Below are 24,546 nucleotides of genomic sequence, written 5' to 3' on the forward strand. Positions count from 1 at the left end.
AAAAGGTAAGTTCACAGCTAATCATCAATTAATCCATGTCTTGCAATCATCGGCAGAGGTCTGCCCGTAATGGGTTTTAGTTCATCTGTTTATTATTCATGTCAGGTTTGGGTCTAGGAATGTGACCCAAAGTTAGGTTTAGATTGACTTGAAAATATAAAATTGACCCTATTGTCATTAATGTTTGAATTAAACAAATCACATTTGCGTTAAATGTGCCATGTTGATAGACATGTGCATGCACAAGCCCGCACAAACGCGCGCGCACACACACATATGACCGATATAGTAACAAGTCAAAAGGGTTGGATGTGGTACTGACATATTTAAGTGATGCTTGAATTAGATCTAAATTTTAACCCATATAGTAAATTGTTGAATTCATATCAAACATATTTAGGCCTTATAGTTGGGGACGAATTATAATATAAAACATATTTAGATATTATTTTTAATAATTTTTTCTTCTAATCAAACAACATATATTTGATCAAAATATGTTATTTGTATCTTAATTTAATAAAAAATTATATTTGAAATAAAATTCTTATATTTAATAAGTTTGATCTTTAGAAATAACATGAATGTTTTGTTATACTAATAATGCTAACAATACGACCAATTATGGAATGGTGATTAATCTTCCAATTTTTTTTGCTTATATAAATTTCAAAGTATTTGAATACACCGTTTAATTCAATCTAGGTGCAATAAAAATCATTAGATTTAGTCAATTACTAAATTTATTACAAAATCTCTGCTATTGTCATCGTAAATCTTCAACAACCACAACCTCTGTTGCTGACCACCATTGTCGACCAAGCATCACTTGCTACTCTCAATCACTGCGGAGGTGTTGACTATAATAGCCGTCAGTGGCTATCACCGGCCATCACTACAGATCATCACAATCACCTATCGTTTTTCGGCCACGAAGTATCAGTATCTTTAAATTTTATATTGCATTCATTAACTTCAAATTAACTTCAAATTAAAAAAAAATTAAAAACTTTAAATACTTTGTATTATTTTTACACATCAAAACTTTTTTAAGCAGGCCAAACTGCCCCAATTACGAAAGTATTTATTAATTAAATATTTATGTTATAGTGTAGCTATCAAGCAAGATAAGGATCATATGTTATTATTGCTCATAATCATATTTATCAACGCTAATGACGCCCATATGAGCGATGGGATGGGTACTATTGCAAAAATACAGATCATATGTTAATATTGCCCATAAACCGAGGCAAATACGTGCCGACAAGGACTTTAATTAGACACAATTTTTAATTATTTTGTTTTGAAGAAAATTATCACAATTTTATTTTATTTGACTATATATTTTTTATAAATCCCCTTTAAATTTTATGAATAAAAATGAATTTTGATAATTATATATATTATCTTAAAAAAAATTATTTAAAAATTTAATAATATCAAACATTAAAACATACATTTCTATAATAATTATGCAATTACTGAACTACTTTTACAAAACTGTAGTTGAGCACGAATTTTGATGCGGAAAAGTTGTGAATAATTTGATTTTGAGCTGATTCAGATTTTGTTTGGGACGGCTTTCATACTGCTTCTTAAAACAGTTTTCTAATTAAAAAAATAAATTTTTTCTACTAAAAAACTACTTTAAGAAGCAGTAAGAAAGTCTAACCAAAAGTAGCCTCAATGCATATTATTTATATTTTAATTCAATGCCTAGGCAATTCGATTGAAAACCCTTAACTTAAAATTAGCTCAATGGCTAAGGATTTGTTTGATATGACTTTCTTACTATATAGATTTTCAAATCCCGCATCGATTTTCAAATCCCAACCACAATTTCTATTTGACAGTTTTTTCTACGCTTTAAGAAGTTTTTATGCTAGATAGCAGCTTTTTACATCAGCCTTCAAAAAAGTTATTTTTTATAACAGTTTTATATAGGGTTGTCAAAATCGGGTCACAGGTCAAGTTAGGGTCGAATCCGGAGCTGACCTAGTACTGGTTACCTGACCCTAACCTGGTCCGTTTTTACAAACGAGTCAGTTATTCCAACCCTGACCCGACCCACACACGTCTCAGGGTTAACCTGAGCAGACCCGAGGACTTGGTAAAGGCCGGCATAGTAGCAATAGCGGCTAGGCAACGTCGCAGCGGCACTACAGCGCTGCCAGGGCGCGGCAGCGACGACAAACGCGAGAGCAGCAATAGCGACGACAAGACCGGTGACTCCCGCGAAGAGATGTTACGTGCAGCGCGGACAACAGACATGGGCAGACAGGTTTTCGAGTCATTTTCGGGTCTTTGGGTCAACCCCAACAATACCCGATTTTTTCAAACGGGTCAATTTGTTGAACCCGAACAAAACTCGTTTCACAAATGGGTTGCCCTTAGCCCAAAAATTTTTGAGTTAGGTTCGAGTCTATTTTTCAGGTCATGTGAAATATAGACACCCCTAATTTTATAAACACCTTTATAAAAAGCTGCAGCCACAAATAGACCTTAATTCGAGTCAAAATTTGGCTTTTCCCTCAACTTATTTAGCTTGATCTAAATTTGATTTAAGTCAAAAAGTAATTCTTGGTAAAATGGTGAATGATAAATATTAAAATAAATAAGTTAAAATCATAATGGAAAAAATTTCCCCTATCAATTAGCCTCAAATCCTTGTTTTTTATTTTTCTTATGTTGTGGCTCTTTTGGACCTCCCCGTAATGCTTTCCTGCTAAGACTAATCAAATCTTGCTTATATATATATATATATATATATACGCAAAAAATATTCTCTTGTTTAAATTAGTAATAATATATTGGCCCCCATAATTGGAATATAATGACATTGATTTTTTGTTGATAAAGATCTTATGATGCTTTTACCTTCCATTTTTTTTAGATGATTAAATAAAAATCTTGTATGTTTTAAGGCTTAAGCCATATGAGAATTTTTAGTAAGTAGAGAAACCAATAATAAAATTTGGTGCAAATTCTTAATATGAATAGAAATTATGTATCTTCTAAGATTTACACATTTTGCTTGTTGTTCAAGGGGTGTTGGACAGGTTGTACCAGCTGGTTTTTTTTTTTTTTTGGGTCCTGTTGTTAGCTGGATTTTGGGGTGTCGCCTTTATGTGGTTTTCTTTTAGGTTGGTTTCAGTTGCTATCCTATGTCTTCTTATACGTGCTGGCTATTTTCTGGGTTGTGGAAGTTGATGTATGCTGCCTACTTAGTTGTCATGGCCTATTGGCTGCAAATGCTTTATGTACCTTAATTATGTTGCTTCTTCTTATGCTTGTACATTTATGAGATTAGAACTGAGCGGCATTGAGGTTTTAATCATGATGTTGTGGTAGGATTATCTTCCTAAGCACTATTAACCCTGATTTAATTGCTATCTTCATCAACCTTTATCTAGTTTCTTCCGGTTTGGTTATTGGTGCTGGAGCTGGAGTTGTTCCTGTTTTGGATTTTCCTATGATTATGGGCTCTGTCATTGGTGTTGTTGCCTTGCCGGTTCTTTCTTGTTTGGCTGGGTGGCTCTGAAATTAGATTACCTCAGCTTAACGGATGCTTTATACGTTATTATCTTTTCGTATTATGGCACCGTGACCACTTCTACTCATGGGTGTATCTCTATATCCTTTTTTGTTAAATTTTTTTGGTACATTATCTTATCTATTATTTATCCTTTATGTTACATCCATTATTTTCTTTGGTTGGTTTTCTTTTGTTCTTTCTTCTTCTTGCAAGTTCAAGGGAAGGTTAAGGTGGTGGATTCTTTGTTTAAATTTTGGAAAAAGACTGCGCTTGGTGTTTATTTTTTTGTCTTTCCTTTTTGGGTACCGTCCTCTTGCAGCCCTAGAATATTACTAAGTGATTTTGTAATTTATAGCATAGGGGACCATCGGCATTTAAAATTTTTTTGGGACTTTTTTGGTTCTCTTTTATGTATCAGTGAACTGAAGGTATCCTTTAAGGACCTTGTGATTTTTTTTTATTAATGCGTAGGTCCCTCTCTGGGTTTTCAAAAAAAAAAAACAACATCATGAAGCTTAAGAATTTTGAGGAGAATAAGAAAACATGTACCATCTAAGGAATTTAGCCTAAGGAGATGTTTATAGAACTAGAAAAATATGCATTTTCCAAGGGTTTTAGGAATCCAAGATTTTTAGAGTAGCAATGAAACTTATACCTTTGGAGACTTTAAATCTTTTATGATTTTTGAAGAATCAAAGAAATATTTACCTTGTGATGCTTTTAGCATTTTCAGGATTTTAGTGGTTTAGAAAAAGCTATAGCTTTTGAAAATTTTAATCTCTTAGGATTCTAGAAAATGGGAGAAACATGTCTTATGAGGCTTTTAATCAATCAAAGTTTACAATAAATTGAGTAAGCCTATACATTTTGAGGATTTTTTCCTTCTAAGATTTTTAAAGAAAAAGAGAAACAAATACCTTCTAAGGCATTTAATGTAATGGTCTATGTCTTAAATTGGAAGAATTATACATCCTCCCCTTTTTTCTAAATATCAACCATAGCTTACTAATTTCATCAAGATAAAATATAAATTACAAAAAATATAATTATATTTTTATTCATCAAATATCTACACTAGATACCAAAATAGTATATACAATAATCATGATGATTAACTAAAATAATCCATCACTTAAATAATATATCATGATTATAAAATGGAACAAAAAAACTAAAGCCTAAACTTGCAGCCCAGATCCACCTCATTCCACCTACATCTTACCCTTACTTAAAAATATATAAAAATAACATATTTAGAATATAGCCTAACAAGTAACCAATATATACAACTAAAGTCAATGCATCAAAATAGAAATATTAAACATATAACTATAGGAATATGTAGCAATAAATATGAACAATATCATATATATCATGTAATTCATATAAAGTCGTATTGTATACTACCATTTGTATCCTCATCATATATCATACAATTATATCATTGCCCTATTAGTTTGTTTCATATCTATCATGTCAATCAATCAATCATTCTAATGTATCAATCATATCATCAATAAATCAATCACCATATGTCATATCTCACATATCATCAGTCTTATAAGTTATTAACCTATACATTAGATCAGTTATTAGTTTGTTTATCATATATATAACCAATCTATCACATCTATCAATTTATCATATATGTCATAAATCTATCATATCTATTATTTTTATCATCCATGTTATATGTCATCGATCACATTTACTTCTTTATCATACGTGTTATCTATCATTGATCATATTTGTCTTTTCTATTATATATCCTTTCAATCATTGATATTATCTATCATTTGTCGTATCAATCATCTATCATTTTATTAGGCTTCTCAGCCATATCAATATCAATCAATCATATCATTATCAATATCAATCTCATATATCCCCTTTAGCATATCAATTCATTTCCTTCTGCTTTTTGTAACACACATTTAATATAATGTTAATCATAATAATAAATATCATACTATGAATCATCTTTCATCTCATTCATGTTAGTATTAATCCTATAAAATATTAGTTTATACATTTTACCAATCCTTAAGCATATCACATTATTCATATACACATCTCATTCATATTAGATACAATTATCATAACATGTAGATCTAGATAATGTGCTTATTAATATACATGTTTTATGTCAAAATGCATGTTATGCCAAATGAATAATAATTATATTTATATCATATTATTCAAGTCCAAACTTAATACATTTGTTCCTGATTATTTTACACTAGGTCATTTTTTACTCATGTTGGATAAAATAACATATAGATAAAACTAACTAGTTAAATTCCCATATAAACCAATCAAAATGTTTAGAACAATGATCTCTATAGCAAATCAAAATTTTCATGGTAAAAACTCACTAGAATATAAGATATTACATTTTTATCAGATTTTGGAGGGAGAAATATACTAAACTCAGAATAATTAAAAATAAAAGTAGAGTAGAGGTCACTCACAATGACTAAATTTATTTTTGAAATAGAAGAGATAGATGATGAAGCCTTGGAGGACCATAAAGCCCAACTACATAGTTCCCCTACATTGCATGTTGATCCCAAAATTACTATTGAATAGAGACTTCAATGCCGCGATGGTGATTCCATGTCGCCACAGTGCTACTGCTCCACTGTGCTTGCCAGCATAACACTGCAACACTACAACCCAGATTTTCATATTTTTAGGTAAATCAATTTTAAAAACTTTTGGTTATTACTTCTAACCTTATAAAATTTTATAAAGCCAAAGAAACCTATACATTCTAAGGATTTTTGGCATTGATTATTTTTGGAAGCATAGAAGTTTATATCTTATGATGCTTTTAGTCTTCTGAGATTCTTTGTGAACAAGAGGCCCATACCTTAGTAAGCTTTAAGCTTTCTAAAATTTTATAAGAATTGGAGAAACATATGCTTGTGAGGCTTTTATCTTCTTGAGGATTTTTATAAAATTAGAAGAACCTGTACCTTATGATAATTTTATCCTTCTTTCATTTTTGAAGAATTAAAAACTTGTATCTTCTAAGCTTTTATTCTTGCAAGTATTTTGAAGGACTGAAGAAACATGCATTTTTTGAGTTTTTAAGCTTTTTCAAATTTTTGGAGAAATATGGAAATTCTTATCTTCTAAGATTTTTAGCTTTATAAGAATTTTCTAGAATTAAAGAACTTAATCTTATGAGGCTTTTACCCTTTTGTAATTTTTTAGATAATCAAATTCTACAACTTTTAGTATGCTAAGATTTTTAAATTATCAAAGAAAATTAAATCTTCTGAGGCTTTTGGCTTTCTAAAATTTTTAACAAATTAAATAAACTTATATCTTTTGGGTATTTTACCCTTCTAAGATTTTGGTGAATTAAGTAATATGTACCTTTTAAGGCATTTAGCTTTCTAAATATTTGGATCAGTTGAAGCCCTATAAATTAGTTGCTCTTGAAAAAATTTTTCAATGAGGGCCATATCAACTATTAGTTTTTTATCAAACCTGCCTCTTGAGCATGCTTTATAAGAATTATGGAGTGATGAACTACTCTATCACCAACTCTATCACCTACCCTCATGGGAATTCATAATAAGAACCTTTATTTACAAATAACTTCTCATTGATGTTATCTCACTGACCACATTATGATATTGAAAGAAAATTTTTTATTTCCAATATAACCAAAGATATAAATTCTCCTAGAAATTCTAATGAGATGAGTGACTTAACTTCTTTGGATTATTGTAGTGATAAAATATTCAAATGTATAAGACCAAATAGATTATAATAATGCTCTTATTTAATGATTTTGATAATTTTCTTGGATTTTTTCTAGCTAGTTTGAAGTTGACGATCTACATGTTGATCTTATAAATATTGGCTAGAGTCCCTTAGTAAATTTGAGATTCAATCTCTTCTTTTAAGTAAAAGTATTTTACTCTTAAAGCCTATTTGAATAAAAAGTGATAATAATAAGATTGATCACAATTTGTTATACATTTTTAAGGTCTAGGTCACTTGAGGTGCTTATAATTTTAGATATCTATTAAAATGTTACCCAAATTTTTTTTTAATGGGTTTGTTTAAATGACTCAGGTTAAATTTGGTGAGACTGGCATCTCTGATATCTTGACTACTCTTTAATTTTTTCTTTTATTCTGGAAGGTGATTAATTTCTTGTTATGAAATCTTAGATTTTCTTTAGAATTATTAAACTAGCTTTTGATGGGCGGTAATGGCATCATTAACGATTACTTATCTTTGTATATGATGAATAAGATTAATGTAAGTACATGATATCTCTCATATTAATGAGGAGCAGGAAGGTTTAGGGTGATGATCTCAAAAAATACACCTCATAAAAAATATAAATTTACTCCTAGAATTTAACATGGCTTAGAGGATAATGTCACAATCAAACCTAATATAAACTAATATATTAATGTAATTCCCAACATTTTGAGTTTGCAATAGTTGATTTATTTTCCAATATCTTTTTGAAAAAAAAATTATTTTTTACTAACAATCACAAAGCTTTTTGTATATTGTAAAAATCTTGTAAACATAAAGGGTAATATCTTTTCATTTACTTCACTAAACTATATAATAGAACCAGTTATACACAATAATCATAGTATATTCCTTCAATTAATAAGAGGTTTACCCTTACTTGAAATAACAAATATAATTAAAGTAGATGTGTGTAACAATAGCTCGATTGGCTAGTGAAAACCTACTATAGAATTCAATATAATAAAAAAATTATTAATAAAACTTAATCAAAGTTAACTAATATGAATAACCATAACCATAAAACCTTTGAGTAGTTTCAACATGCATGAACATTAAACAATATCTGACATGTTAAATAAATATTTATAATCATAAAATTTGTCAGCTTTAGTTATAAAGTTCCCATAAATCCTTTTATAAATTAAAATTTAGAGATCTAAAAGTTATGAGAAATATTCGTTTAGTAATATAACATATTTAGAATACTCTGATAAAAATGGTTCATAAAATAGACATAAGATGATTCATAAAAACTCACTTTAACAAAGATGTGCTAATTCCTTAAGGAAGTTAAATCCAATATGAAACCACCTATTTTCATACCTAAGATGCTAAAAAAGTATAATACTAAGTGCTCTATGGTATGGTGAGAAAGTTTGTAGCTAGACTTAATAATATATCAAAAAAATTGATTTTATGCATTAAGGTTGATTTTAGACATAACACATTTCTCTCTAGACAAAACCACACTAACTTGGCAAGTAAATTATGCATACAAATAAATCTAAAAATTCATATAATATTTATGGATGCTAAATAAATATGCAAGTCTTACAATATCCAAAATATGTTATTATAAATAGATCCAAATACTATAGATGCAAGCATCTCCCCTTATTAGAATAATATCATCCTCGATATTCATTACTTGATAACTATCAAATAGATATGGATGGAGCTAACTCTTCTCAACCTCTTTCTCCTAGACAACCTCTCCATTAAGCTTATGCTTCAATTGAATTTTAACCATAGCATGCTCCTCAGCTTTCTTAAATCATAAGCCAAAATATGCTAAAGTTTTTCTATGTAAGTCAAGTCAAGTTTTATATCAACTTCATTCTTAGGAACTCTGTGTTTAAGATTAGTAATCCATTTTGTAAAAATATAAAAATAAATACATGAAATACGTTGTGCACATTGATATATGATATGACAACAAAAAATTTAAGCATATTTCCTAATTCAACTTATCACCTCAAAAGTCCCAAAATATATTGGGCTCAATTTTTCTTTTAAGCCAAATCTGCTTACATTCCTTATATGGCTGACTTTAAAAAATGCAAAAGTCACCCACCTAAAACTCAATTACTTGATACATAGGATATTCAGACTTTAAGTATTTTCCCTCTACAACTCTCAATCTATCCATGATCAATCTAATTTTCTCAATGGAATCATCCACTAAGTGCAAACCCATCAATCTCATCTCAACCACCACAACAATATTAACAACAACAATAACAATAACAATAATAACAACAAGCCTTTATCCCACTATGTAGCATCATCTACATGAATCCTTTTTATCCATTGCGTCATGTTATGAGTCAAATTCTCATTTAAATCTAATAGAGAAAGGTATTTTTTAAGATTTTCTAACCAAGCCTTTTTAGGTCTACCTCGACCTTGCTTAACACAAGTTAAACCTATTACATCTACTTTCCTAAGTGGGTCATTGGAAGGCCACCATTTTATGTGACCAAACCATCTAAGGAGACTCTTTTTAATCTTATCTTATATTAGAGTTACTCCAACCTTTTCATGTATATGATCATTTCGTGTTTTGCCTCTAAGAGTAAAGCCACTCATCCACTTGAGCATCTACATCTGCAACACATAACTTAATATAAGCTTCAACAAAAATAAAGATGTCCTACAACTCCTACTATAAAATGCATGATTGACGCAACTCCTACAAAGATACCTCTATAAAAAAATAAAGCTGTCCTGTAACTCCTATTATAGAATGCATGATAGATATAATACTAATAACCACAAGAAAATTTTTAGTATAAGAAAAAACAACCAAATAAATTCAATCCTTCCATCTTCCTCCAAAATTGATTAAACACAACATCAATAAATCCTTAGCATTTTTATAATCCTCTCATACTAGCCATTATTTTGCAGGAATAAAGCTATACTAAAATTCAATTTAGTCCTCACATCCTTCTAAATATGATTTATCAATTTAAAAGTAAATCTATCATCATTATATAAAAAAAATCCTTTAATATTCCTTAGGGTCTAATAATCTTACACATATAATTGTGTTAACCTCTTGATTAAATGTCTTTCTTATAGGAATAAAACATGTTGAATTTTTCAAGGGTTAACCATAACCATTCTAAACATTATGACTCACCTAGACCTCAAAACTCTTGTAGTAAAAAGCATCGTCGCCTTCTCTCATTTGTACATAAAATAAATAAAGGCTGCAGTAAAGCACTAAATCTTAGATGCTTTGCTTTTACCATCCGATAAGTTTCATATCTAAAATATAAATTTTCACTTCACACTTCAAAATCATCCACTAAACTATGAACTGTGATGTTTTTGAGTATTTTATACACATGAGAGTGTTTGAATTTATTCTGAAGAAGGCCATAGGAATCTGTGTGTATGTATATAAAATATAGAATTTTTTCCAAGGAGCACTACGTTGTTGGGTTGGGAGCACTACGGTATTGAGCTCTCCAATAAGTTTTTTGAAAATAAACTAACGTTGTGGTACTGAGGTGGATCACTACGGTTTTGTGCTCACCAGCAAGGAAAGTTGCGACTCTATAGGGTTTAGCCCTATGACTCTAGGTAAAATTTTTTAAAAATATCAAAATTCATTTTCATTCTTATTTATCAACATTTTATAAACATTCCCTTTAGTTGGCTAGAAAAAGAGGTAGATATTCTAGAGAGAGAATTTTTATTTAGCATGCATCTTCTATATTTTTTTATTGGCCCATTTCAAAAAAATTATTCGGATCAATGTAAGTTACATTTTGCCTATCTAAATTTTCAAAACATAGAAAATTTGAAATTTTTTTGATTTAATTTATTATTTTGTAGAGAAAAATAAGGATAATTTTGTATTTACAAAACTTTATGTATATTATAGATAAAATAGCTCTGAATATTTAGACTTTTTTTTCGGAAAATTTTTATCGGGTAGATTAAAAATTATATGTTTTTTGCAAGTGAAAAAATAATTTTGATACAAAAAACTAAAACTATTGTATAGTAAAAGCTTCAAAATAATGATTCCAATAGTTCTATATAATTTGGTGACATTCTGGAATTATAAATTTGCTCATTAGTTAATTTTGTCGCCTATTGATAAAGCATTCTGTGAATTCTAAAATTAGTTTAATTATATTTTTACATTTATTTTTGCTTATTTTTATATGCATGTTTGGGCTGGTAACATTGAGGCATTGGGCTCTCCAACCAAGTTATGCTCTCTAATGGAGAGCACTATGGTGTTACAAGGTTGAGCAGTACTGTGATGTTAGGTCAATTTTTTATAAAAAAATCTAAAACTGTTATAAAAATTATTTTATATTAAACCTTAAAACATGTTAGGAAGAGTGGGATTTTAGAGTGAGAAAGCCTAATTTTGGGGTCCTCTAGTCCATTTTTTAATATCGACCCAGTTCAAAAAATTGTCTTGATCAAGGTAGGATATATTTCACCCATCCAAGTTTTAAAAAATACTACAATTTTGAGATTTTCCAAAATTAAAATATAATTGTGTTGCACAAAAGTGAAATTACTTTATACCCATAAATTTTTCACCATGTAAGTTTTTGTATATTTTATATACACCAATTCTAGAAATTTTGATATTTTTTGAGAAATCTTGCTAGGATAAATTTTTATAAAAATATTAATATGTCTTTTCATTAATTTTAACAAAATTTTATAGACCCCCCTTTAGCCAACTAGAAAGAGAGGGAGAGAAAGTTAATTTTGTGTGCGTCCAATCTATTTTCTACTGTCAACGTAATTTATGAAATTATATGGATCATCATAAATAACATTCTAGGTATCTCAGCTTTTAAAAATATAGAAATTTTAAGATTTTTTATTTAATTTTTAATTTTGCAGAGAATAAAATAAGGATAACTTTTTACCCCCAAAACTTTCATTGTGTAACTTTCCATATGTTATAAATATAATAGTTCTATACATTTAGGAAGATTGAAAAATGAGTAGTTTTTTTCTAAATTAGAAAATAATTTTGACCCCCAAAAATAAGACTATAATATAGTAAAAGTTTCAAAATAATGTTTTGAATAATCTATATATAACTAGTGATATTCTAGAATAGCAAAATTTTGCTCAGTGGTTAATTCTATTGCCTACAAACAAAGAGTTCCATGAATTTCAAAATTAGTTCAATTACATTTCTTTTACTAGTGACATCTATGTGTGTGTTGTCTTATTGAATTATGTGATTTTGAGAAGATCTTATGTATGGTGAAAGTTCTGGTGTCAAATGCATTGGAAGTCATAAGTGTCTATGTTTTGATAATGCTAGCACAGTAAGTCATAATAGCTTGTTTCTAACAGGAGGTATAAGGGCCTAAGAGAAATCTATTATTTTTTTTCCATTTTAATATATTGAGAACTTATTTATTTACTTTCAATGCATAGTATGCTTTATTTCAATTATCTATAACTAATATTAGGCCCAATACATTAACTTTCGTATGAGTTACTCTTACATTTAGTTAAATGCTTAATAAGTAAGATATCTTAACAACTTGATGAAAGTCTATGTAGGTTGTTAGGCCTTATTGAATCCAAGGCTAACCAAGAGGGGTGAATTGGTAATTTTTATAAAAAATATCTTGGATTTTCAAAAATCATTTATAGAAAATTTTAACAATGATCCTTGAGTATGCTGTTGTTTAGATATGATTATACAAAAAGATTTTCAACTCAAAAACTTTAAAGTGCAGAAATATAAAATACAAAAAAATAAAAGTGAACAGAAGAACACCAAATTTATAGTGCTTTGATCCATACTTGACCTATATCCACTCCCTGAAGACTCCTTCTCCATGTATCACACTAAATTATAGTGACTCTCCTTTTGACATCATAGCAAGGAGGAGAGGCCCCTATAAACTCTCTTCCAATAACCCAGTGCGACATAGTAACGACACCATTTAAACCCTCTAAGTGATGGCAACGTACCTTCATCCTTTTTCACCCTATTGGTGATAGAAGATAAGCTTTGCCCTTTTTAACCATCCTGATGATGGTAAAGAACCTTCATCTTTTTTCACCCTCCTGGTATGGCATAGAATCTTGACACAATGTTGAACATCTTCTCTTAAAAGCCTCCAAAGGAGATGGGCAAAAATTTAAAGAAGATAAAGAGATCCTTGCTTTGGACAATCTTGTGAATCCCTCACAACTCCCACTCACTTGATCTCTCACACTTCACTCTCACACTTCACTCTCACAATTTCTCCCAAACACTTGCACTCAATAGGCCACTCTTAAGAGAAAATCATAGCAAAGGTATTGAGTGTCAGTCTTAGGACTTCTTATATAGAAAACATAAGAAAAATTGTCCAAAAAACTAAAAATTACAAGTGAACTGACTTCATATCGTATAGTACAATCGTGGATCATCTATACAAATAATTCAAAAATCCTAGTACAATCCTATACAAATCAAATTTTATACACTATCAGTTGTCTTTACAAACTGACATCATATTGTATGAACAATTCAAAACTGAATGTGTTCATATAGTACGATATGGTATGAATCTTTTTTCATACACTATCAATCATTTGTATGAACTAACAATGTACAATATGAATAGTTAATACAAACCATGCTTCGTCTGGTATGAATATGGACGAACCCAATTTCATACACTATCATACATATGTATGACTAATATCGTACAATATGATTAATATAAAAATGAATGAATTCATTTGGGACGAACTGGTATAAACCTGGCTTTATACACTATCAATCGTCTGCATGAACTAACATCATACAATATAAATAATACTAAAATGAATTAGTTCATTTGGGATGAACTTATACGATCCCAATTTTGTATACTATCAGTCATCTGTACGAACTAACATCGTATAGTATGAACAATTAAAAATAACAAGCCATGATTTGATTAACTATATTTTTGAGAAAAAACACGACAAATCATACAATATGATTGCAAGTCTTACAATATGATTAGTTTTAAAATTTTAAGTTTTAATCATCTCCCTCTATTTGTGTGTGCATGGTTACCTAACTATAATCACAGTCTATTAGACTCAAGAAAATAAAAATAAGTATTTACAGACTTTAGTAAATGACATCCTAATATACTCTGTCTTGAAAATATTTAGCAGTCCGGAGTATGATTTCTCTAAAATGTTAGTAGACATAAACAACAAATAGGAAATATCTAGTACATGCTTGGAGAAATAATAAAATTAATAAAACAATAATGTTTTACTTTTATCAAAAATCATAATATTAACTAGATTCTTGAGTAGCCAAAAAATCCCACATTTTTTATGATGGCAAAAATAATTATTCTTTGAATTACAAATATTTTTTTTCTCCTAAATTCTCCATAAATGAAGATAAAAATTAAAATCACGGGAATTATTAAAATTGTTTCCCTCTTTTTAATTTGGTTTTTATACGCAAACACAAAACAAACTATTATACGAAACACCAGAAAATATAAGAAAATCAAATCCATAAATAACCTCCCCCTGAGAACATAAATTCTAGACAAACTAAAAATAATAAAAAGTGTAAAACCAAAAACACAAACCAAAACACAAAATACAAGGCCAAAAATATAAGATTTCAAACAAACACAAATAATAAGCAACCCATTTTTTGCCATAAAAAAAATCTCCAAAAAAGTAAGTTGCTATAGACAAATCTAATAGATAATAAAGAAGTGAATTTTAACCTATTTGCATGAACAACATTAAAGTCCTGATGGGAAAAATAAAGACTCAAATTTTTAATTAGAGAAAAATTTAGATAAAATAAGTTAAATATGTTCAATGTTCGCAATAGAAAGAAGAAATATAAAATATAATAATCATTGTAAAATTAATTAAATATAGATCTTATAATTTCAAATTCAATAGTTGAAAATTTTATTTTAATGTAAGGATTTTCTAAGAATTAAAGTAGAGGAAAGAACTAAATATAGTGTGGGCTCATTTTATGCCTCTTTATCAATACGATTTATTTGAGTGATAAACATTACACATCTTTTCAAGTTTGACTAATTTTGTGCATCTTTTCAAATTTGGCCAACATTGTGTATCTCTTTTATGTTGGACTCATTTTGTACATCTTTTCAAATTTAGCACACTTTGTGCATCTTTTGATATTTCATTTTTTCCATAACCTAACTCAATAATTCTTAGCTTGTGTGGTTATCTTCCAATCAAAAGAAAAACCTTTCTCATATAAAAAAGAATAATACACAAAAAAAATCCTATTGTTTAGTATAAAATCAACATATTGAATAATAAAATAAAATAAAAATAAGTCACTAATTTTGTAACAATTATAACTATAAGATACAGATCTATTAAAACATTGAAATGTTCTTATCATCTAAATCTAATTTGTAAATTGATTTAAAGTTTGGGAAGAGAAAAATAATTTTGCTAAGAAATTAAGTTCTAGTGAAAAATATTTTAAATTTTTTTCTTAAATCAACATTAGCAATTTGAACAATAGAAACTTAAGGACAATTTATGAGAATTAAAACCAATGTAAGATAAGCTTTTCATTAAACATAAAATGCAAATACAACTGATACAAAAATACAAGACATCACAATGCCCTCATATGAATATTAAAAAGAAACAAAACAAACATCAACTACAATAGAAAAAATAAAATAAAATGCTTAAGGATCCTGATTTGGAGTTGGATAATGAGGAGAGAACATGATAAAGTATCTATTAATGGTAGCTTCTTGAGTGTTGATAGAATCAAACTATCCTCTGACCCATCACATATATTCATTATATATGGCATCTTGCTGATCTAAGGGAGTCTTGATATGATCAAATTATTGATCAAAATGAGACTCAAGTTGATAAAATCTTTGGACCATTTCTTGATAGAAATGTTACTCAGGTCAAGGAGCAAGTACAAGTGCAGATGCTTCTATCTCCTTCATCCTCTTGATCTCAGTGAAAGAGAGAATGAAATAAAGCATCAGTGAAATAGATTAGAAGATTAGTTGGTAGATCTAGCTGAATCAAATTGTATTTTTTTCAATGATATAGGCGATCAAGTGTCCTAAAACCACATTCTTCTTCCTTTTAGTGGTAGGAAGTATAATGTCAGTAAGATTATTAATGCAATTCAGAATCAACCAGGCTTCATCTATTTGAGTGTTTGACATTATAAGATATGTGACAATAAAAAGTAAAGGAGTGAGGTTTATATGATCACCAGCTTTAGGAATAATAGATGATCTCAAAATATGCTGGATGATCTTGTCATTTTAGTTCAACGAATGAACACGTGATAAGTGATAAATTGAAGGTACACCTCTAAGGGTTTGATTTATGGTAGACCAGTCAAAATTAGCTCTTGAAGTCATAGTGTGTGACCTTACCACTTCAGTTCTAAGATGTAGGAAAGTGCCTAAATCCTCATTAGTGATTTCTACTCTCTCTTTAAACACATATGAAGACATTTTGGTACGGTTTTCTCTCATTCTCACATTAGCAAGGAAATAGTAAAAGGTTTCCAAATGGAATGCATAGATTAAGGTCAGAATGATGAAAATTGGGTAGAATGAAAAGGAGGTATTACATAAAAGTTGATAACTTCTTAGATAAGAAGATGAGATGAAGTAATTTTTGCCTCATAAAAATGCTGGTAGGCTTCTTTATTTTCCTTAGAAAGGAAGTTATTTTCTAATTAACTAAAACAAGAGAAAGAGCCTCTGGAATGCTGACCCTACTTTCTTTTATTGTTTACCATTTGGAGAGTTTTGAACACAACAAGATTTGTGATTAAAACAGATTGTGAAGAAATCTCAACGGATAGCTTCCAATTTAAAGAAATCATACTTGATCGTACGAGAGGATATTATGCTCGTACATACAATTATGATTTTGTATGGGACAAAATTTTCATACATATGAATGGAAATGGTCAAGAATGAAATGACTTTTTGTGAACTACAATTCCTGAGGAATCATTTCGTATGAGTTTTGCCAAAACAATCATACGAATTAATATGTGTTCGTCCGGGATGATCAGACAATAATGATTGTACCTGGTAGTTAGATTCATCCACATACAAAATGATAATAGGACCATACTAATGAACATGTGTTCATACATACAATATTTGAAAATAACTGCACTTGGAATTCCCTTCTTATTCCTAAAGATTAAAAATTGAACAATTTGTATAGTATGATGGCGTGTTCATGCAATATGATATGTTTACAAAAACACATTTTCCTCTTACAAACTCAAAAAAATTATCATGTAAAATCTAGTGATTTCGTATAGTACAAAAGTTGTCCATACAGTATGATTGGGAAAAGAAATTTTAGATTTGCACATGATAATCATGATTAATTTCCAAAATAAGTCAAACAAGATCCATGAGACACAAAAGCATATATATATATATATATATAAAGTGAAATCAAACCCAAAATAGAGTGAAAAAGAAAAAATCAAACAAGGACAAATCATAAACAACGAACAAAAAATACAAACATTAACAAAAAGAAATACATCACAAATGTAATTTTCAAAATTACAATTGTCAAGCATGATTATCAATAACACCCAATTGGGTTTTTAAGGTGCTAAACATTTCAAAAGCAAGTGATTTGGTGAAAATTTCTATAAGTAGATTTTCAGTAACTACATCCTTCAGTGACATGATCTCTAATGAAGTGATGCCTTATACTATATGCTTAGTTCTAGAATGTTGAATAAGATTCTTTGAAATGCATTTGACACTTATATTATCACCGAAAATTGGAATAGTGCCAATTGAAAATTGTAAATCTATAAGTTATTATTTTAACCAAAGAACCTGTGCCACCCAACTACCTAAGATAATGTATTTTGCTTCAGTAGTAGAAAGGGCTACTGAATTCTATTTTCTACGAGACCATAGAACTAAAGAGTTTCTAATTAATTAATAAGTTCCTAAAATATTTTTTTGTTCAACCTTGCATCCTATAAAATATGAATCAAAACATCCAATGATTTTAAAAGAAGAGTTGTGCCAAAGATACCATATCCATAAGTTTTGAGTTTTCAAAAGATGTCTTAGAATTCTTTTAACAATAGTCAAATGAGATTCCTTTGGATCAGCTTGAAATCTAGTACAAAGACAAATTCTAAATATGATATCCAGTCTGCTAGTAGTTAAGTAAAGTAATATTATAATTATTTCTCTAAATTTCTTTTGATCAACAGATTTGCCTTCAGAATCCTTGTCTAACTACATTGAGGATTGCATTAATGAGCTTATTGGTTTAGCTCTATCCATTTCATATTTCTTAAGGATGTCTTTAATATATTTTGAATGACTCAAAAATGTGTCAACCTTTTTATGCTTTATGCTAAAACCAAGAAAGTAACCCAAGTCTCTCATCAAGTTAATTTCAAATTCACTACTCATTATTTTTGAAAAACTATCACAAAGATTTTTATTAGTGGATCCAAATAAGGTATCATCATCATATATTTGAACAATGAGTATATCAACTCCTACTCTTTTTAAGAAGAGATTGGTGTCCACACTTTTTTTAACAAATGATCGTTCTAGTAGGAATGTGTTTAGCCTTTCATAATATTCCTTAGGTGCCTATTCTAGTCCATACAATGATTTTTTTTTTAATTTAAACACATATTTAGGGAATTGAGAATTTTCAAAACCTGGAGGTTGCTCAACATAAATATTCTCTTATATCACCCTATTAAGAAAGGCTCTTTTAATATCTATTTGAAATAATTTAAAATCTTTAAAACATACAAAGGCTAGTAGCACCCTTTTCATTTTAAGTCTGGCTACAAGGCCAAATGTTTCCTCAAAATCAATTCCTTCTATTTGATTGTACCCCTTGACCACCAATCTTGCTTTATTTATAACCACTACACATGAGTTATTCATCTTATTTTTGAAAACCCACTTTGTTCCAACAACACTTTAATTTTTATGTCTTTTAATCAACTCCTAAGCATCATTTCTAATAAATTTATTTAATTCTTCATGTATGACCCAAATCTAAAATTCATTAGAAAGTTTTTTATTTATATTAATGTGTTTAATCATTGAAATAAAGGCTAAGTGTTCAATTCTTTGCTAAGTCTATGTCTAGTTCTAACACCTTCACTCTGGTCTCCAAGAATCAATTATTTAGGATGACTTTTCGGATATTTCCATTCTCCAAGAAAAACATTTTTGTTTCAACCCTTTCTTCAAGATTTGCATTCTCAATTCCTTAGATTATTTCTTCAATATCTTCTTCTTCCAATTTAGACCCTCCAGAAATATTATATTCATCAAAAACTATATGAGTGGTCTCCTCAACTATCAAAGTCCTTTAGTTAAGAATTCTGTAGGATTTGCCAACATTTGAATATCCCAAAAAAATTCCATCATCAGATTTAGGATCAAATTTTCTTAAAAAAGTTTTACCATTATTATGAATAAACACCTTATATCCAAAGACATGTAGATGTGAGAGGTTGGGTGTTCTTCCCTTAAGAAGTTCATAGGGTTTCTTGATTGAACTTAGATCTAATATTCACACTATTCAAAACATAACAAGTCGTACTAACCACTTCTGATTAGGATTGTAAAATTGTTCAAATATGGGAATTATCTTATATTCCTTAAGAGCTTTTAGTTTTTCTTTAAGATGTGAGTCTGCACTTTCTAAAATTGAATTATCAACTTTCAACTCATATTCTCTTTGATCTGATTCAGCAATAAACATCTTAACTTCATTTTCAAGTTCAGTATATGATATTTTCAAAGAATCATGCTTCTTATTTAAATCATCAAACTCATCCAACAAAGCTATGTAGTTGTTATCTAGGGATGTATGATCTTTTCTAATATTTTCATATTCTTTTTGTAAATTCAAATGCTAAAGGTTAAGATTAGTTTTTAAGCTTCCTATATACATTATAAATTTTCTTAAAAAATTTAAATAGTTTATCATAGGACAAGTCACATACATCTTCTTAATCTGAATAATCAAATTTATCTTCCATTAAGCACAAATTTGTGACTTCCTCTTCTACTTCTACTTCTGAGGAGTCTGAAGCTGATTCAGCGCAAAAAGCTCTTTGCATTCTTTTCTTGCCCTTCCTAATATTAATTTTCTCCTCAATGTTTTCTTGCTAGGATTAGCTTTGAGATTTGGGAATTCAGTCTTAATATGTCTAGGCTTCCTATATTTATAACAAATTACTTCATAGAAACTTTTGCATTCAAACTAAACATACCTTTGTTCCATTGCTGACATCTCTATTTCTTTCTTCTAAGGAAACTTTTGAATTTCCTAGTTATGAGTGTAGTATCTTCTTCATCCTCAGGCATTGATTGATCGCTTTCCAAATCATCTACTTTCAAATCAATATTCTTTTCTTTCTAGTTGTCCCCTGCATCAATCTATCTTTGATTCACTCCTTGTTCATAAGCAATCAATGATCCAAGTAGATTGTCAATAGAATATACATTTAGATCTTTTGACTCTATTATGGTAGTTATCTTTGCATCATAAGAAGTAGATAAATAACATAGGATTTTATTAAAAAAAATTGAATTATTTAGTTCTCTACGTAAAGCATGAAGTAAGGTAATAATATGATAAAACATGTATACTTATAAAAAATTGACTCATTCGGTTTCATACAAAATAATTCATTGTCGTGTAATAAAATGTTCAACATAGATTGTTTAACCTCATTTATCCCTTCATAAGTTATGCAAAGTCTATCACTGGTTTCTTTTCCAATTTTGCAAGTAGAAACACACATATACTCTTCTAATTTCAATGTAAAGAAAAAAACTATTTAAACCTTTTGCATTTAGCTATGCTAAGCTTTTTTCTTTTCATGTCAAGTAAGTGAATGGTGTTTCAACTCTAAAGCCATCAGCCTATATAGTTGGTCTAGTGTAACCTTTCTGTACTAATATCCATATGCGATAGTCAAGTGATTGCAGAAAAGTAGATATGCAAGTTTTCCAAAAAATTGAAAGGGAAGTTATTGAATAAAGGTGGTCTAGTGATATAATATCCTTCCGGAGTATTTTGGATTCCAAAAGTAGCCATGATCATTTTTTAGAAATTAGTCTAAATCTTAATTTTTGAAATAGGCTTTGTTACCAGCTAAAGGTTTGTGTAGGTTGTTAAACCTTAGTGAACAATACCAAGGCTAACTAAGAGGGGATGAATTGGTAATGTTTTTTAAAAATTTCTTAGATTTTCAAAACCCGTTTATAAAAATTTTAACAATGATCCTTGAGTATGCAGTTAATTACATATGATTATCTCAAAAAAGTTTTCAACCATCAAACTTTAAAGAGTGGAAGAATAAAATATAAAAAAATACTAAATTTATTATGGTTTGGTTCAAACTAGACCTACGTCCACTCCCTAGAGACTCCTCTAGGTATTGCACTAAATCAAAGTGACTCTTTTTTTTCCTCCAAAGTAAGGCGGAGAACACCTTATAAACTCTCTTCCACCAACCCGGTGCGGCAGAGTATTGACGCCTTTTACACCCTCTTAAGTGATGGAAGCATATCTTTTTCCTTTTTCACCCTCCTGGTGATAGTAGAGAATCTTTGTACTTTTTCACCCTCCTAGTGATGGTAGAGAACCTTTGTCCATTTTCACCCTCCTAGTGGCAGTAGAGAACCTTTACACAATATTAAAGATCTTCTCTCAAAAGCATCCAAATGAGATGGGAAAAATTTTGAAGAAGATAAAAAGATCCTCGCTTTCGGCATGCTTGTGAATGTGCCACAACTCCCCCTCACTTGATCTCTAACCCTTCACTCTCACAATCTCTACCCAACACTCACACACAATGTCCACTCTAAAGAGAAAATAATAGCAAAGGTATTGAGTGTCAGTTTAGGACACCTTATATAGAAAACACAAGAAAAATTATTCAAAAAACTAAAAAATACAAGTGAACCGATTTCATATCATGCAGTACGATCGTGGATCATTTGTATGAATAGTTCAAAAATCCTATGACGATCCTATATGAACCTAATTTCATACTCTGCCAATCATTGTTTGAACTAACATAGTATGTTATGAACAGTTTAAAACTAAATGTGTTCGTATGGTATGATATGGTACGAACCTTATTTCGTACATTATCAATCATTAATATGAACTAACATCATATAATATAAATATTTAATACAAATCATGCTTTGTCTGTTACAAATGTGGATGAATCCAATTTCATACACTGTCAATCATCTGTATGAACTAACATCGGACATTACAAACAATATAAAAATGAATGATTTTGTTTGAGACAAACTGGTACGAACCCGATTTAGGTCACTGTCAGTCATTTATACTAATTAACATCATATAGTATGAATAATACTAAAATGAATGATTTCATTTGGGACAAACTGGTTTAAACCCAATTTAATACACTATCAGTCATCTATACAAACTAACATCGTACATTATGAATAGTTCAAAAATACAAGCCATGATTTGATTAACTGCATTTTGAAAGAAAAAACATGATAAATCATACAATGCGATTGGAAGTTGTATAGAATGGGTAGTCTTAAAATTTTAAGTTTTGACTCTCTTCCCTTGTGTATGTGGGTGCAAGATTACCTAATTACAATCACACTATCTCAGACTCAAGAAAATTAAAATAAAGATTTACAGACTTTATTACATGATATCCTAATCTACTCTGAATTGAAGTATTCAACAGTCTAGAGTATGATTTTCCTAAAATATTAGTACACACAAACAACAAATAGAAAATATCCAGTACATACTTGGAGAAATAGTAAAATTAATAAAATAATAATATTTTGCTAACATCAAAAATCATAATCTCAATATATATTCTTGAGTTGCCACACTTGATCTATTAGTGTAATCTTCTAAGCTTTGTTGGCTCACACCTATTATGTATTTTATTTTAGGTCAAGAAAAATGGAAAAATGCACATTGAGAAGAGAAGTATTCAAGATTTTATTTGTTTGAGTGTGCAAAGAATTTTTTTTGAACAGTCATAGCTAGGTATTTTATTATTCTATTTCAATATATAGCCATGTACTTTAGTATATAAATATTGTATATATGTTTTAGTTCTAGTAAAAGAATAGAAATTTATGGGTGAGCTTATTTTTCTACTTACTAAAAGTTAATTAGATGCACTATGGTCGATTTAAATAAAAAAGAATTTGAAAATCCTCCTAAAACTTAGATCTTGGGCTGTCCTATCACCATTCAATATGGTATGATCTATCCAATATGTGGGTCATATTGGGTTGGGTTGCAATAGCTTAGATTTTACTCTAGACTAAGTTTGGTCAATTAATCTTGAATACTCATCATCTAATCATCGATCCTCCTTAATAATCTCTTACAAACAAGCCTGAATAATCATATATGAAATAACACCTATTCCACAACAGATGGGCATATAATTTCTAGCTCTAAATTCTCCATCTCTTTAATCAAAATCTCCTCAGATGAAATCAAACAAGATAGTGTTGTAATAGACTTCTTACTCAAAGCATTAACTACCACATTAGCCTTAGTAGACTAGTATAAAATATTGAGTTCAAAATCCTTAATCAGATCTAATCACCTCCACTATCTTGCGATTGACACCTTTTGAGTGAATATATTCTTAAAACTCTTCTAATATGATTAAATATCACATCTCACTCTTTGGAAATAATGTCTTCAGATTTTCCATGTAAATATCTCTATCAACTCTAAGTCATGAGTATGATGATTATTTTCATAATACTTTAACTAGTTAGAAATAAGAAATAACTCTTCCATGTTATAACACAACACAATCCTCTTAAAATAGCATCACTAAACACATGAAAACCATCAACATTAAATGAAATAGTTAGAACTATCTCAGACACTAAGTAATGCTTCAAACTTTAAAATCTTCACACTCCAATGTCTAATCAAAAGGCACTATTTTAAGTGTCGATCTATTAATTTTTGAAAAGTCTATGATAAAATATCTATAATAACCTAACATGCTAAGAAAACTTTAAACCTCTAAGACATAAGTCAATCTTGGACAATTAGTTATTATTTGCACCTTTTATGAATGTATAAATAACCTATCACCACTCACCACATCACCCAAAAATGTAACATATCTTAGCCAAAATTAA

The sequence above is a fragment of the Dendrobium catenatum genome, unplaced genomic scaffold (genome assembly GCF_001605985.2).
Source record: "Dendrobium catenatum unplaced genomic scaffold, ASM160598v2 fragScaff_scaffold_621, whole genome shotgun sequence".
NCBI classification, from domain to species: Eukaryota; Viridiplantae; Streptophyta; class Magnoliopsida; order Asparagales; family Orchidaceae; genus Dendrobium; species Dendrobium catenatum.